The sequence below is a fragment of the Ambystoma mexicanum genome, chromosome 13 (assembly GCF_040938575.1).
Source record: "Ambystoma mexicanum isolate Mex_15411 chromosome 13, UKY_AmexF1_1, whole genome shotgun sequence".
Classification (NCBI taxonomy): domain Eukaryota; kingdom Metazoa; phylum Chordata; class Amphibia; order Caudata; family Ambystomatidae; genus Ambystoma; species Ambystoma mexicanum.
Genome location: NC_090938.1, coordinates 342447945 through 342465254, shown reverse-complemented (window position 1 = coordinate 342465254; position 17310 = coordinate 342447945). Strand labels below are relative to the sequence as shown.

The window sequence follows — 17310 nt, the reverse complement described above, 5'->3', positions numbered from 1 at the left end:
AAGAGGAAGGCTGCAGCTCAATAAAACACCTTTTAAGAAGTAAACAAAAAATTGTATTCAATATATTATATGTTATTTCTTAAAGTGAAAAACCCCATTTTATGTCTCTCACTTGTTGCATGTTTCGCGTTTCTGTAGCATGCACGTCGAGTACTCCTTGGCACGCCTATCACTCAGGCCTTACCTGTTTCATATCTGTATGGCACTTTTGGGGTTGATCTGGGTACAGATCATCCTCTCCCGCGGATTTAACACTGAAGAGCACCGAGCACATAAAATGGTACAATACTAAAAAGTGAAAACAGTCTAAATCTGTTATTTGCGCATGAAAATGTGAGTGCTATAGTACAATAAATGAGATGCTTGGTCCGTAGAACTCGCCAGAAAATACGTGCAGACAGTTGCAATCCGGGCAGTATCTGATGCCAAATGTGTTCTTTGTCAGATGTGTGTATGTATTGTTTTCAATAAAGTATTTAAAAATGAGCCTTCTTTAACACATGTCACACGCCTGCTTATTGTGTGTTGGTAGCGTTTTTCCTACCTCTCGCTGTAAAAATGAGAACAAAGTTTCTCGTGATGTCTCAGGCAGCCTGACCTGAGCCTCTGGTTCGTAACAAAAGTGCTGAATGCAGCTCACAGTGCAGCAGCGGGCCAGTGGCGCAATGGATAACGCGTCTGCCTACGGAGCAGAAGATTCCAGGTTCGACTCCTGGCTGGCTCGTTCGCATGCTGCCTTTTTGTTCTAGAAAGTATTTAAAAATGAGCCTTGTCACGCATGGCACACAAAAGCACATTGTTTGTTCGTAGTTAGTGCGTTTTTTCTACCTCTCCTCTGGGAAAAATGAGAACTAGGTTTCTCATGATGGCACACGCTCGCTCACCTGCTCATTGTGGGCTTGTAGCGTTTTTTTCTACCTCTCCTTGTAAAAATGAGAAGTACGTTTCTCACTGTGTCTCAAGCAGGAAACTTCTGTTTCGTTACAAAAGTGCTGACTCCTGCTCACGCTGTAGCAGCGGTCCAGTGGCGCAATGGATAACACATTTGACTAATTCCAGGTTGACTCCTGGCTGGCTCGATCATAGGCTGCCTTTTTGATTTATTCAATATGTATACATGGTCGAAGGCTGCAGACAGGCCCAGTAACAAGAGGAGGGCTTGCTTCTTGGCATCTTTGATATCATCCTGTTGAATCTTTAGGTCCAGTAAGGCCGATTCAGTGCCGTGGCTTGGTTGGAAACCAGATTGGCGCAAGCCCAGGAGATTGTGTGATTCCAGTCAAAACAGGTTCTTCCCTGTTCGTCCAAAACCATCAAGGACCACATTGACACCCTTGCTCTGAATCTGGCCGACTTCTGTAACCATTCCATCACCTGTGGAATCTTCCCCTCCACTCTGAAGCATTCTCTTGTGCACCCTCTTCTCAAAAATTCCACAGCCGACCCCTCCGGCCCGGCTAACTTCGCAGGTTTCTATCACTCCTTTCCAGGGCAAACTCTTGGAAAAGCTGACCATCTCCCAGCTTAATCTTCACACCGACTCTGTTGGTTGTCTCCATGACCATCAGCCTGGCTTCAGAGCTGTCAGAAGCATGGAAACTGCTCTCCTGAACACCTGTGAAGACCTGCTGTCCAACCATGACTCTAACATCCCTTTTGGGTCCTCATCCTACTCGATTTCTCTTCTGCCTTTGACACGGTCAACCATGCCATCCTGCTCAACTGTCTCCGTGATAAGCCGGGTATCACTGATCAGGCCCTGGCCTGGATGACCTCTTTCCACTCTGATCGGCCCTCCCAGGTCCAACTTGGGTCCTTCCTTTTCGCCATCTCATTCTCTACTTGTGGTGTTCCCCACGGGTCTAACCTCTCTCCCTGGCTGTTCAACCAATACCTGGCACCCATTTCCCACCGCATTGCAGCTCTCTGCTTCAACTTTCAGTGCTATGCGGATGACACTCTGCTTGTTTTCAGGCTTCCCTCCCTCATCTCTGACCGTCTGTCTGCCATCCAGGACTGGTCTGCCGCCAATGATCTCTGCCTTAATCCCATTTAGGCAGAGATTCTCCTCATCGGCACACCTGCACCCTCCTTTCCTGCCACTCTCTGGCCGGCCTCCCTTGGCCCTCTTCCTGCTCCCACCTTTGAGGCTAAGAACCTTGGGGTCATCTTCGACTCCACACTCTCCTTTTCTTCTCACATCTCTGACATCTCTAAGAAGTCAAACTACCAACTGTACATTTGCAGAGGTATTGTTCCTTTCCTCTCCTTCCCCCAGAAGCTTACTGTATCTAGAGCTCTGATTCTCTCTAGGCTAGACTACTGCAACAGCCTCTTTCTAAATCTGCCTGCTTCTTCTCTCTGTCCTCTGCAACTCATCCAGAACAGGACTGCAAGACGTTTCCTTGGTCTGAAGCCCAGGGATCGTATCTCTCCAGCCCTGAAATCTTTTCATTGCTCCCAGTGGCTGCAAGGGTTAAATTCAAGTCCCTCTGCATTGTCCACAAGGCTTACTGGGGCCTGGGTCCAAAATACCTTCAACTCTCCCTCCGTAAATACCTTCCCACTCGAGCTCTTTTCTCCTCCACCTCCAACTCCCTCAGGGCCGGTCGCTTCTCCAAGCAACGAGTTGGGGGTAGATCTCTTTCCTCAGCTGGGGCCTCCCTCTGGAACAGCCTGCCTGCCACACTGAAACTTGAGGAGAACCATCTCTGGTTCCGGAAGCACCTCAAGACCTTCCTCTTTGCTTCTGCCTTTGCTCTTCCGCTCCCCTGCTGATCTGTCTGCTTCAGCTCCGTGCACCTGGCTACCCTCTGATTTCGGGCCAAGGTCCCTGCCCACCCAGCCGCACACCTGCACTGCCTCCTGGCAACCCTTGCACGCAATCCTTGCACTTGGGTCTGTATCTGTAACCCTACAGTGCCCTTACCTGCACTTATCAGACACCCCTTGTCTGCGCTTTAAACCTCGCACTTGCCACCCTGCTGGCTGCGCTACCAGTTGTTGTTGTTTTTATCCCTTCCTAGGCACGTTCCACCTCGCCCCTCTCCTTGCACTTTCCTCCCTTCCTCTCCCCTGCACTTGAGCATTCTCAATGTCACTGGGCCTAGGAAGATCGCTGTTTTGTCCTCCCTTCTTCCCCTCCCTTGCCTCGTCACGCTCTGAAACACGCGTGTATGAGTACGATTCAAATACAATATCATGTCATATCATAGCAGGAATCTATAGATCTGAAGATACGCAACTCCTTCAATCATTCATTGCAAACAGTAACAAACAAGGATAATTCCTCAGTGGTGTGATGGAGGCCCTTAACAGGTCTGAGGGATGTCCCCAACATCTGGAACACGATTTATCCTCCCATTACACCACTAATGAAACTTCTTTGCCTTCTCCATTGTTCAGGACGTTTTGGCATGTGCCAATTTGCACTGGACGCAGATCCCCTGCCGCTGAGGCCTCTTGGCCATGACCTTTTAGCACTGCTATGATTTGGCAAGTGAAGAATCACAACATAGGGCCACCACTAGATGCAATGTGATGTACGCTATCTGCCAAGATGGGCTACGTGCTACATGCCAACATACAGAAAGCGGAGTCTTTACTTTTTGAAGGGTCTTCCCGTGAAAGGGCTGTTTGGCGCTTACATGGCAGAATGCATGGACCTCAGAATAGAATACTTTGTGCATCTACCTACATCCGAAGAGACACTGTCAAAGGGGTGCCTGTTCACTTTGACTGCCTGTCTGATCTTGAACAACTAGCGTAGGTCTGGGGTAAGTTGAAGACTCAACAAACACGTACCTTAACTCGGTAGTGATCTGAAGATATGGAAAGGCTGGGCGAAATCTATTGGGATCAAAGGACCTCGTGTCACCTTGCCAGTCTACAGTGGTTTGATGGATAGGGGTACAGTGGGGTGGGGCAGTGGGTAGGGTAGGTCTACAGTGGTGTGGGATATTGTGGGTAGCGAAGAGTGGGGTAGGTGTAGAGTGGTTTGGGGTATAGTCAGTGGTGGTAGAGTAGGGTGGGGATAAGGGTAGATTGGGTGAGAGGGGAGAGGTGGGAATAGAGGGGGTGGGGTAGTGAGTTAAGGACAGGTAGAATTGGGTAAGATTTTTGTTATTATACCGGTAGCCATTTACAGCGGCAATTAAGCCATTAACTCACAGCAGACTGCTTAGAAACAACATAGATACCAGGGGTTGAGTTTTGGGTGGGAGGGGCAAGGAGTGGGTGGGAATGGCCAAAGAGGTAAGCATGGCCCAAGGCAGTCAATTAGACGATAAACAACCAACAATATTTAACAAATAAATAACCCAAAAAAAACCAAGTCGTGTGTCCCTCTTCACATGTCATCTCCCTCCTACCTGTACTTCAATGCAACGGTTTCGGCTTATAGGTGGTGCTTAAAATGCACAGTAGGCCATGTGCCTTCATCGCACCGGTGTTGTATACTAAACTGTTCCCCATGATAGACTGCTCGCCTGGTGTTCGGCAATCTTGGAGCCCCAACCCAACACCCTGACACAGCGATCGCCAAAAGGAAATAAAAATGTGCTGAAATGCTCCAGCCGGGCTTCTTAGTCCTGCTCTCTAAGAGGAAGGCTACAGCTCAATAAAACACCTTTTAAGAAGTAAACAAAAAATTGTATTCAATATATTATATGTTATTTTCTTAAAGTGAAAAACCCCATTTTATGTCTCTCACTTGTTGCATGTTTCGCGTTTCTGTGGCATGCACGTCGAGTACTCCTTGGCACGCCTATCACTCAGGCCTTATCTGTTTCATATCTGTATGGCACTTTTGGGGTTGATCTGGGTACAGATCATCCTCTCCCGCGGATTTAACACTGAAGAGCACCGAGCACATAAAATGGTACAATACTAAAAAGTGAAAACAGTCTAAATCTGTTATTTGCGCATGAAAATGTGAGTGCTATCGTACAATAAATGAGATGCTTGGTCCGTAAAACTCGCCAGAAAATACGTGCAGAGAGTTGCAATCCGGGCAGTATCTGATGCCAAATGCGTTCTTTGTCAGATGTTTGTATGTATTGTTTTCAATAAAGTATTTAAAAATGAGCCTTCTTTAACACATGTCACACGCCTGCTTATTGTGTGTTGGTAGCGTTTTTCCTACCTCTCGCTGTAAAAATGAGAACAAAGTTTCTCGTGATGTCTCAGGCAGCCCGACCTGAGCCTCTGGTTCGTAACAAAAGTGCTGAATGCAGCTCACAGTGCAGCAGCGGGCCAGTGGCGCAATGGATAACGCGTCTGCCTACGGAGCAGAAGATTCCAGGTTCGACTCCTGGCTGGCTCGTTCAAATGGTGCCTTTTTGTTCTGTATTTAAAAATGAGCCTTCTCACGCAAGGCACTCGAAAGCTCATTGTGTGTTTGTAGTCACTGTTGCAGCGTGTTTCTACCTCTACTCGGGAGAAAAAATGGGAACTACGTTATTTCTCATGATGTCTCTAACACATGGCACACGCCTGCTCATTGTCAGTTCATAGGCGTGTTTTCAACCACCTCTCCTTATAAAAATGAGAACTAAGTTGCTCATGATGGCTCAATCCGCATGATGAGCCTCTGCGTCGTAACAAAAGTGCTGATTCCAAGAGTAACTGCAGCAGAGGGCCAGTGGCGCAATGGATAACGCGTCTGCCTACGGAGCAGAAGATTCCAGGTTCGACTCCTGGCTGGCTCGTTCGCATGCTGCCTTTTTGTTCTAGAAAGTATTTAAAAATGAGCCTTGTCACGCATGGCACACAAAAGCACATTGTTTGTTCGTAGTTAGTGCGTTTTTTCTACCTCTCCTCTGGGAAAAATGAGAACTAAGTTTCTCATGATGGCACACGCTCGCTCACCTGCTCATTGTGGGCTTGTAGCGTTTTTTTTCTACCTCTCCTTGTAAAAATGAGAAGTACGTTTCTCACTGTGTCTCAAGCAGGAAACTTCTGTTTCGTTACAAAAGTGCTGACTCCTGCTCACGCTGTAGCAGCGGTCCAGTGGCGCAATGGATAACACATTTGACTAATTCCAGGTTGACTCCTGGCTGGCTCGATCATAGGCTGCCTTTTTGATTTATTCAATATGTATACATGGTCGAAGGCTGCAGACAGGCCCAGTAACAAGAGGAGGGCTTGCTTCTTGGCATCTTTGATATCATCCTGTTGAATCTTTAGGTCCAATAAGGCCGATTCAGTGCCGTGGCTTGGTTGGAAACCAGATTGGCGCAAGCCCAGGAGATTGTGTGATTCCAGTCAAAACAGGTTCTTCCCTGTTCGTCCAAAACCATCAAGGACCACATTGACACCCTTGCTCTGAATCTGGCCGACTTCTGTAACCATTCCATCACCTGTGGAATCTTCCCCTCCACTCTGAAGCATTCTCTTGTGCACCCTCTTCTCAAAAATTCCACAGCCGACCCCTCCGGCCCGGCTAACTTCGCAGGTTTCTATCACTCCTTTCCAGGGCAAACTCTTGGAAAAGCTGACCATCTCCCAGCTTAATCTTCACACCGACTCTGTTGGTTGTCTCCATGACCATCAGCCTGGCTTCAGAGCTGTCAGAAGCATGGAAACTGCTCTCCTGAACACCTGTGAAGACCTGCTGTCCAACCATGACTCTAACATCCCTTTTGGGTCCTCATCCTACTCGATTTCTCTTCTGCCTTTGACACGGTCAACCATGCCATCCTGCTCAACTGTCTCCGTGATAAGCCGGGTATCACTGATCAGGCCCTGGCCTGGATGACCTCTTTCCACTCTGATCGGCCCTCCCAGGTCCAACTTGGGTCCTTCCTTTTCGCCATCTCATTCTCTACTTGTGGTGTTCCCCACGGGTCTAACCTCTCTCCCTGGCTGTTCAACCAATACCTGGCACCCATTTCCCACCGCATTGCAGCTCTCTGCTTCAACTTTCAGTGCTATGCGGATGACACTCTGCTTGTTTTCAGGCTTCCCTCCCTCATCTCTGACCGTCTGTCTGCCATCCAGGACTGGTCTGCCGCCAATGATCTCTGCCTTAATCCCATTTAGGCAGAGATTCTCCTCATCGGCACACCTGCACCCTCCTTTCCTGCCACTCTCTGGCCGGCCTCCCTTGGCCCTCTTCCTGCTCCCACCTTTGAGGCTAAGAACCTTGGGGTCATCTTCGACTCCACACTCTCCTTTTCTTCTCACATCTCTGACATCTCTAAGAAGTCAAACTACCAACTGTACATTTGCAGAGGTATTGTTCCTTTCCTCTCCTTCCCCCAGAAGCTTACTGTATCTAGAGCTCTGATTCTCTCTAGGCTAGACTACTGCAACAGCCTCTTTCTAAATCTGCCTGCTTCTTCTCTCTGTCCTCTGCAACTCATCCAGAACAGGACTGCAAGACGTTTCCTTGGTCTGAAGCCCAGGGATCGTATCTCTCCAGCCCTGAAATCTTTTCATTGCTCCCAGTGGCTGCAAGGGTTAAATTCAAGTCCCTCTGCATTGTCCACAAGGCTTACTGGGGCCTGGGTCCAAAATACCTTCAACTCTCCCTCCGTAAATACCTTCCCACTCGAGCTCTTTTCTCCTCCACCTCCAACTCCCTCAGGGCCGGTCGCTTCTCCAAGCAACGAGTTGGGGGTAGATCTCTTTCCTCAGCTGGGGCCTCCCTCTGGAACAGCCTGCCTGCCACACTGAAACTTGAGGAGAACCATCTCTGGTTCCGGAAGCACCTCAAGACCTTCCTCTTTGCTTCTGCCTTTGCTCTTCCGCTCCCCTGCTGATCTGTCTGCTTCGGCTCCGTGCACCTGGCTACCCTCTGATTTCGGGCCAAGGTCCCTGCCCACCCAGCCGCACACCTGCACTGCCTCCTGGCAACCCTTGCACGCAATCCTTGCACTTGGGTCTGTATCTGTAAACCTACAGTGCCCTTACCTGCACTTATCAGACACCCCTTGTCTGCGCTTTAAACCTCGCACTTGCCACCCTGCTGGCTGCGCTACCAGTTGTTGTTGTTTTTATCCCTTCCTAGGCACGTTCCACCTCGCCCCTCTCCTTGCACTTTCCTCCCTCCCTCTCCCCTGCACTTGAGCATTCTCAATGTCACTGGGCCTAGGAAGATCGCTGTTTTGTCCTCCCTTCTTCCCCTCCCTTGCCTCGTCACGCTCTGAAACACGCGTGTATGAGTACGATTCAAATACAATATCATGTCATATCATAGCAGGAATCTATAGATCTGAAGATACGCAACTCCTTCAATCATTCATTGCAAACAGTAACAAACAAGGATAATTCCTCAGTGGTGTGATGGAGGCCCTTAACAGGTCTGAGGGATGTCCCCAACATCTGGAACACGATTTATCCTCCCATTACACCACTAATGAAACTTCTTTGCCTTCTCCATTGTTCAGGACGTTTTGGCATGTGCCAATTTGCACTGGACGCAGATCCCCTGCCGCTGAGGCCTCTTGGCCATGACCTTTTAGCACTGCTATGATTTGGCAAGTGAAGAATCACAACATAGGGCCACCACTAGATGCAATGTGATGTACGCTATCTGCCAAGATGGGCTACGTGCTACATGCCAACATACAGAAAGCGGAGTCTTTACTTTTTGAAGGGTCTTCCTGTGAAAGGGCTGTTTGGCGCTTACATGGCAGAATGCATGGACCTCAGAATAGAATACTTTGTGCATCTACCTACATCCGAAGAGACACTGTCAAAGGCGTGCCTGTTCACTTTGACTGCCTGTCTGATCTTGAACAACTAGCGTAGGTCTGGGGTAAGTTGAAGACTCAACAAACACGTACCTTAACTCGGTAGTGATATGAAGATATGGAAAGGCTGGGCGAAATCTATTGGGATCAAAGGACCTCGTGTCACCTTGCCAGTCTACAGTGGTTTGATGGATAGGGGTACAGTGGGGTGGGGCAGTGGGTAGGGTAGGTGTACAGTGGTGTGGGATATTGTGGGTAGCGAAGAGTGGGGTAGGTGTAGAGTGGTTTGGGGTATAGTCAGTGGTGGTAGAGTAGGGTGGGGATAAGGGTAGATTGGGTGAGAGGGGAGAGGTGGGAATAGAGGGGGTGGGGTAGTGAGTTAAGGTCAGGTAGAATTGGGTAAGATTTTTGTTATTATACCGGTAGCCATTTACAGCGGCAATTAAGCCATTAACTCACAGCAGACTGCTTAGAAACAACATAGATACCAGGGGTTGAGTTTTGGGTGGGAGGGGCAAGGAGTGGGTGGGAATGGCCAAAGAGGTAAGCATGGCCCAAGGCAGTCAATTAGACGATAAACAACCAACAATATTTAACAAATAAATAACCCAAAAAAAAACAAGTCGTGTGTCCCTCTTCACATGTCATCTCCCTCCTACCTGTACTTCAATGCAACGGTTTCGGCTTATAGGTGGTGCTTAAAATGCACAGTAGGCCATGTACCTTCATCGCACCGGTGTTGTATACTAAACTGTTCCCCATGATAGACTGCTCGCCTGGTGTTCGGCAATCTTGGAGCCCCAACCCAACACCCTGACACAGCGATCGCCAAAAGGAAATAAAAATGTGCTGAAATGCTCCAGCCGGGCTTCTTAGTCCTGCTCTCTAAGAGGAAGGCTGCAGCTCAATAAAACACCTTTTAAGAAGTAAACAAAAAATTGTATTCAATATATTATATGTTATTTCTTAAAGTGAAAAACCCCATTTTATGTCTCTCACTTGTTGCATGTTTCGCGTTTCTGTAGCATGCACGTCGAGTACTCCTTGGCACGCCTATCACTCAGGCCTTACCTGTTTCATATCTGTATGGCACTTTTGGGGTTGATCTGGGTACAGATCATCCTCTCCCGCGGATTTAACACTGAAGAGCACCGAGCACATAAAATGGTACAATACTAAAAAGTGAAAACAGTCTAAATCTGTTATTTGCGCATGAAAATGTGAGTGCTATAGTACAATAAATGAGATGCTTGGTCCGTAGAACTCGCCAGAAAATACGTGCAGACAGTTGCAATCCGGGCAGTATCTGATGCCAAATGTGTTCTTTGTCAGATGTGTGTATGTATTGTTTTCAATAAAGTATTTAAAAATGAGCCTTCTTTAACACATGTCACACGCCTGCTTATTGTGTGTTGGTAGCGTTTTTCCTACCTCTCGCTGTAAAAATGAGAACAAAGTTTCTCGTGATGTCTCAGGCAGCCTGACCTGAGCCTCTGGTTCGTAACAAAAGTGCTGAATGCAGCTCACAGTGCAGCAGCAGGCCAGTGGCGCAATGGATAACGCGTCTGCCTACGGAGCAGAAGATTCCAGGTTCGACTCCTGGCTGGCTCGTTCGCATGCTGCCTTTTTGTTCTAGAAAGTATTTAAAAATGAGCCTTGTCACGCATGGCACACAAAAGCACATTGTTTGTTCGTAGTTAGTGCGTTTTTTCTACCTCTCCTCTGGGAAAAATGAGAACTAGGTTTCTCATGATGGCACACGCTCGCTCACCTGCTCATTGTGGGCTTGTAGCGTTTTTTTCTACCTCTCCTTGTAAAAATGAGAAGTACGTTTCTCACTGTGTCTCAAGCAGGAAACTTCTGTTTCGTTACAAAAGTGCTGACTCCTGCTCACGCTGTAGCAGCGGTCCAGTGGCGCAATGGATAACACATTTGACTAATTCCAGGTTGACTCCTGGCTGGCTCGATCATAGGCTGCCTTTTTGATTTATTCAATATGTATACATGGTCGAAGGCTGCAGACAGGCCCAGTAACAAGAGGAGGGCTTGCTTCTTGGCATCTTTGATATCATCCTGTTGAATCTTTAGGTCCAGTAAGGCCGATTCAGTGCCGTGGCTTGGTTGGAAACCAGATTGGCGCAAGCCCAGGAGATTGTGTGATTCCAGTCAAAACAGGTTCTTCCCTGTTCGTCCAAAACCATCAAGGACCACATTGACACCCTTGCTCTGAATCTGGCCGACTTCTGTAACCATTCCATCACCTGTGGAATCTTCCCCTCCACTCTGAAGCATTCTCTTGTGCACCCTCTTCTCAAAAATTCCACAGCCGACCCCTCCGGCCCGGCTAACTTCGCAGGTTTCTATCACTCCTTTCCAGGGCAAACTCTTGGAAAAGCTGACCATCTCCCAGCTTAATCTTCACACCGATTCTGTTGGTTGTCTCCATGACCATCAGCCTGGCTTCAGAGCTGTCAGAAGCATGGAAACTGCTCTCCTGAACACCTGTGAAGACCTGCTGTCCAACCATGACTCTAACATCCCTTTTGGGTCCTCATCCTACTCGATTTCTCTTCTGCCTTTGACACGGTCAACCATGCCATCCTGCTCAACTGTCTCCGTGATAAGCCGGGTATCACTGATCAGGCCCTGGCCTGGATGACCTCTTTCCACTCTGATCGGCCCTCCCAGGTCCAACTTGGGTCCTTCCTTTTCGCCATCTCATTCTCTACTTGTGGTGTTCCCCACGGGTCTAACCTCTCTCCCTGGCTGTTCAACCAATACCTGGCACCCATTTCCCACCGCATTGCAGCTCTCTGCTTCAACTTTCAGTGCTATGCGGATGACACTCTGCTTGTTTTCAGGCTTCCCTCCCTCATCTCTGACCGTCTGTCTGCCATCCAGGACTGGTCTGCCGCCAATGATCTCTGCCTTAATCCCATTTAGGCAGAGATTCTCCTCATCGGCACACCTGCACCCTCCTTTCCTGCCACTCTCTGGCCGGCCTCCCTTGGCCCTCTTCCTGCTCCCACCTTTGAGGCTAAGAACCTTGGGGTCATCTTCGACTCCACACTCTCCTTTTCTTCTCACATCTCTGACATCTCTAAGAAGTCAAACTACCAACTGTACATTTGCAGAGGTATTGTTCCTTTCCTCTCCTTCCCCCAGAAGCTTACTGTATCTAGAGCTCTGATTCTCTCTAGGCTAGACTACTGCAACAGCCTCTTTCTAAATCTGCCTGCTTCTTCTCTCTGTCCTCTGCAACTCATCCAGAACAGGACTGCAAGACGTTTCCTTGGTCTGAAGCCCAGGGATCGTATCTCTCCAGCCCTGAAATCTTTTCATTGCTCCCAGTGGCTGCAAGGGTTAAATTCAAGTCCCTCTGCATTGTCCACAAGGCTTACTGGGGCCTGGGTCCAAAATACCTTCAACTCTCCCTCCGTAAATACCTTCCCACTCGAGCTCTTTTCTCCTCCACCTCCAACTCCCTCAGGGCCGGTCGCTTCTCCAAGCAACGAGTTGGGGGTAGATCTCTTTCCTCAGCTGGGGCCTCCCTCTGGAACAGCCTGTCTGCCACACTGAAACTTGAGGAGAACCATCTCTGGTTCCGGAAGCACCTCAAGACCTTCCTCTTTGCTTCTGTCTTTGCTCTTCCGCTCCCCTGCTGATCTGTCTGCTTCGGCTCCGTGCACCTGGCTACCCTCTGATTTCGGGCCAAGGTCCCTGCCCACCCAGCCGCACACCTGCACTGCCTCCTGGCAACCCTTGCACGCAATCCTTGCACTTGGGTCTGTATCTGTAACCCTACAGTGCCCTTACCTGCACTTATCAGACACCCCTTGTCTGCGCTTTAAACCTCGCACTTGCCACCCTGCTGGCTGCGCTACCAGTTGTTGTTGTTTTTATCCCTTCCTAGGCACGTTCCACCTCGCCCCTCTCCTTGCACTTTCCTCCCTCCCTCTCCCCTGCACTTGAGCATTCTCAATGTCACTGGGCCTAGGAAGATCGCTGTTTTGTCCTCCCTTCTTCCCCTCCCTTGCCTCGTCACGCTCTGAAACACGCGTGTATGAGTACGATTCAAATACAATATCATGTCATATCATAGCAGGAATCTATAGATCTGAAGATACGCAACTCCTTCAATCATTCATTGCAAACAGTAACAAACAAGGATAATTCCTCAGTGGTGTGATGGAGGCCCTTAACAGGTCTGAGGGATGTCCCCAACATCTGGAACACGATTTATCCTCCCATTACACCACTAATGAAACTTCTTTGCCTTCTCCATTGTTCAGGACGTTTTGGCATGTGCCAATTTGCACTGGACGCAGATCCCCTGCCGCTGAGGCCTCTTGGCCATGACCTTTTAGCACTGCTATGATTTGGCAAGTGAAGAATCACAACATAGGGCCACCACTAGATGCAATGTGATGTACGCTATCTGCCAAGATGGGCTACGTGCTACATGCCAACATACAGAAAGCGGAGTCTTTACTTTTTGAAGGGTCTTCCTGTGAAAGGGCTGTTTGGCGCTTACATGGCAGAATGCATGGACCTCAGAATAGAATACTTTGTGCATCTACCTACATCCGAAGAGACACTGTCAAAGGCGTGCCTGTTCACTTTGACTGCCTGTCTGATCTTGAACAACTAGCGTAGGTCTGGGGTAAGTTGAAGACTCAACAAACACGTACCTTAACTCGGTAGTGATATGAAGATATGGAAAGGCTGGGCGAAATCTATTGGGATCAAAGGACCTCGTGTCACCTTGCCAGTCTACAGTGGTTTGATGGATAGGGGTACAGTGGGGTGGGGCAGTGGGTAGGGTAGGTGTACAGTGGTGTGGGATATTGTGGGTAGCGAAGAGTGGGGTAGGTGTAGAGTGGTTTGGGGTATAGTCAGTGGTGGTAGAGTAGGGTGGGGATAAGGGTAGATTGGGTGAGAGGGGAGAGGTGGGAATAGAGGGGGTGGGGTAGTGAGTTAAGGTCAGGTAGAATTGGGTAAGATTTTTGTTATTATACCGGTAGCCATTTACAGCGGCAATTAAGCCATTAACTCACAGCAGACTGCTTAGAAACAACATAGATACCAGGGGTTGAGTTTTGGGTGGGAGGGGCAAGGAGTGGGTGGGAATGGCCAAAGAGGTAAGCATGGCCCAAGGCAGTCAATTAGACGATAAACAACCAACAATATTTAACAAATAAATAACCCAAAAAAAAACAAGTCGTGTGTCCCTCTTCACATGTCATCTCATCTCCCTCCTACCTGTACTTCAATGCAACGGTTTCGGCTTATAGGTGGTGCTTAAAATGCACAGTAGGCCATGTACCTTCATCGCACCGGTGTTGTATACTAAACTGTTCCCCATGATAGACTGCTCGCCTGGTGTTCGGCAATCTTGGAGCCCCAACCCAACACCCTGACACAGCGATCGCCAAAAGGAAATAAAAATGTGCTGAAATGCTCCAGCCGGGCTTCTTAGTCCTGCTCTCTAAGAGGAAGGCTGCAGCTCAATAAAACACCTTTTAAGAAGTAAACAAAAAATTGTATTCAATATATTATATGTTATTTCTTAAAGTGAAAAACCCCATTTTATGTCTCTCACTTGTTGCATGTTTCGCGTTTCTGTAGCATGCACGTCGAGTACTCCTTGGCACGCCTATCACTCAGGCCTTACCTGTTTCATATCTGTATGGCACTTTTGGGGTTGATCTGGGTACAGATCATCCTCTCCCGCGGATTTAACACTGAAGAGCACCGAGCACATAAAATGGTACAATACTAAAAAGTGAAAACAGTCTAAATCTGTTATTTGCGCATGAAAATGTGAGTGCTATAGTACAATAAATGAGATGCTTGGTCCGTAGAACTCGCCAGAAAATACGTGCAGACAGTTGCAATCCGGGCAGTATCTGATGCCAAATGTGTTCTTTGTCAGATGTGTGTATGTATTGTTTTCAATAAAGTATTTAAAAATGAGCCTTCTTTAACACATGTCACACGCCTGCTTATTGTGTGTTGGTAGCGTTTTTCCTACCTCTCGCTGTAAAAATGAGAACAAAGTTTCTCGTGATGTCTCAGGCAGCCTGACCTGAGCCTCTGGTTCGTAACAAAAGTGCTGAATGCAGCTCACAGTGCAGCAGCGGGCCAGTGGCGCAATGGATAACGCGTCTGCCTACGGAGCAGAAGATTCCAGGTTCGACTCCTGGCTGGCTCGTTCGCATGCTGCCTTTTTGTTCTAGAAAGTATTTAAAAATGAGCCTTGTCACGCATGGCACACAAAAGCACATTGTTTGTTCGTAGTTAGTGCGTTTTTTCTACCTCTCCTCTGGGAAAAATGAGAACTAGGTTTCTCATGATGGCACACGCTCGCTCACCTGCTCATTGTGGGCTTGTAGCGTTTTTTTCTACCTCTCCTTGTAAAAATGAGAAGTACGTTTCTCACTGTGTCTCAAGCAGGAAACTTCTGTTTCGTTACAAAAGTGCTGACTCCTGCTCACGCTGTAGCAGCGGTCCAGTGGCGCAATGGATAACACATTTGACTAATTCCAGGTTGACTCCTGGCTGGCTCGATCATAGGCTGCCTTTTTGATTTATTCAATATGTATACATGGTCGAAGGCTGCAGACAGGCCCAGTAACAAGAGGAGGGCTTGCTTCTTGGCATCTTTGATATCATCCTGTTGAATCTTTAGGTCCAGTAAGGCCGATTCAGTGCCGTGGCTTGGTTGGAAACCAGATTGGCGCAAGCCCAGGAGATTGTGTGATTCCAGTCAAAACAGGTTCTTCCCTGTTCGTCCAAAACCATCAAGGACCACATTGACACCCTTGCTCTGAATCTGGCCGACTTCTGTAACCATTCCATCACCTGTGGAATCTTCCCCTCCACTCTGAAGCATTCTCTTGTGCACCCTCTTCTCAAAAATTCCACAGCCGACCCCTCCGGCCCGGCTAACTTCGCAGGTTTCTATCACTCCTTTCCAGGGCAAACTCTTGGAAAAGCTGACCATCTCCCAGCTTAATCTTCACACCGACTCTGTTGGTTGTCTCCATGACCATCAGCCTGGCTTCAGAGCTGTCAGAAGCATGGAAACTGCTCTCCTGAACACCTGTGAAGACCTGCTGTCCAACCATGACTCTAACATCCCTTTTGGGTCCTCATCCTACTCGATTTCTCTTCTGCCTTTGACACGGTCAACCATGCCATCCTGCTCAACTGTCTCCGTGATAAGCCGGGTATCACTGATCAGGCCCTGGCCTGGATGACCTCTTTCCACTCTGATCGGCCCTCCCAGGTCCAACTTGGGTCCTTCCTTTTCGCCATCTCATTCTCTACTTGTGGTGTTCCCCACGGGTCTAACCTCTCTCCCTGGCTGTTCAACCAATACCTGGCACCCATTTCCCACCGCATTGCAGCTCTCTGCTTCAACTTTCAGTGCTATGCGGATGACACTCTGCTTGTTTTCAGGCTTCCCTCCCTCATCTCTGACCGTCTGTCTGCCATCCAGGACTGGTCTGCCGCCAATGATCTCTGCCTTAATCCCATTTAGGCAGAGATTCTCCTCATCGGCACACCTGCACCCTCCTTTCCTGCCACTCTCTGGCCGGCCTCCCTTGGCCCTCTTCCTGCTCCCACCTTTGAGGCTAAGAACCTTGGGGTCATCTTCGACTCCACACTCTCCTTTTCTTCTCACATCTCTGACATCTCTAAGAAGTCAAACTACCAACTGTACATTTGCAGAGGTATTGTTCCTTTCCTCTCCTTCCCCCAGAAGCTTACTGTATCTAGAGCTCTGATTCTCTCTAGGCTAGACTACTGCAACAGCCTCTTTCTAAATCTGCCTGCTTCTTCTCTCTGTCCTCTGCAACTCATCCAGAACAGGACTGCAAGACGTTTCCTTGGTCTGAAGCCCAGGGATCGTATCTCTCCAGCCCTGAAATCTTTTCATTGCTCCCAGTGGCTGCAAGGGTTAAATTCAAGTCCCTCTGCATTGTCCACAAGGCTTACTGGGGCCTGGGTCCAAAATACCTTCAACTCTCCCTCCGTAAATACCTTCCCACTCGAGCTCTTTTCTCCTCCACCTCCAACTCCCTCAGGGCCGGTCGCTTCTCCAAGCAACGAGTTGGGGGTAGATCTCTTTCCTCAGCTGGGGCCTCCCTCTGGAACAGCCTGCCTGCCACACTGAAACTTGAGGAGAACCATCTCTGGTTCCGGAAGCACCTCAAGACCTTCCTCTTTGCTTCTGCCTTTGCTCTTCCGCTCCCCTGCTGATCTGTCTGCTTCAGCTCCGTGCACCTGGCTACCCTCTGATTTCGGGCCAAGGTCCCTGCCCACCCAGCCGCACACCTGCACTGCCTCCTGGCAACCCTTGCACGCAATCCTTGCACTTGGGTCTGTATCTGTAACCCTACAGTGCCCTTACCTGCACTTATCAGACACCCCTTGTCTGCGCTTTAAACCTCGCACTTGCCACCCTGCTGGCTGCGCTACCAGTTGTTGTTGTTTTTATCCCTTCCTAGGCACGTTCCACCTCGCCCCTCTCCTTGCACTTTCCTCCCTTCCTCTCCCCTGCACTTGAGCATTCTCAATGTCACTGGGCCTAGGAAGATCGCTGTTT

General features: G+C 48.8%; 5 non-coding genes across 5 annotated transcripts; all 5 read left to right on the top strand.

Moving 5' to 3' along the window:
• Positions 1 to 651: 651 nt before the first annotated feature.
• Positions 652 to 724, top strand: TRNAR-ACG (transfer RNA arginine (anticodon ACG)). Its single transcript has one exon. It is a non-coding gene; the product is annotated as a tRNA-Arg (tRNA).
• Positions 725 to 5250: 4526 nt separating this feature from the next.
• TRNAR-ACG (transfer RNA arginine (anticodon ACG)) lies at positions 5251 to 5323 on the top strand. Its single transcript has one exon. It is a non-coding gene; the product is annotated as a tRNA-Arg (tRNA).
• Positions 5324 to 5635: 312 nt separating this feature from the next.
• TRNAR-ACG (transfer RNA arginine (anticodon ACG)) lies at positions 5636 to 5708 on the top strand. Its single transcript has one exon. It is a non-coding gene; the product is annotated as a tRNA-Arg (tRNA).
• Positions 5709 to 10234: 4526 nt separating this feature from the next.
• On the top strand, positions 10235 to 10307 carry TRNAR-ACG (transfer RNA arginine (anticodon ACG)). Its single transcript has one exon. It is a non-coding gene; the product is annotated as a tRNA-Arg (tRNA).
• Positions 10308 to 14837: 4530 nt separating this feature from the next.
• Positions 14838 to 14910, top strand: TRNAR-ACG (transfer RNA arginine (anticodon ACG)). The gene has a single exon. It is a non-coding gene; the product is annotated as a tRNA-Arg (tRNA).
• Positions 14911 to 17310: the final 2400 nt, after the last annotated feature.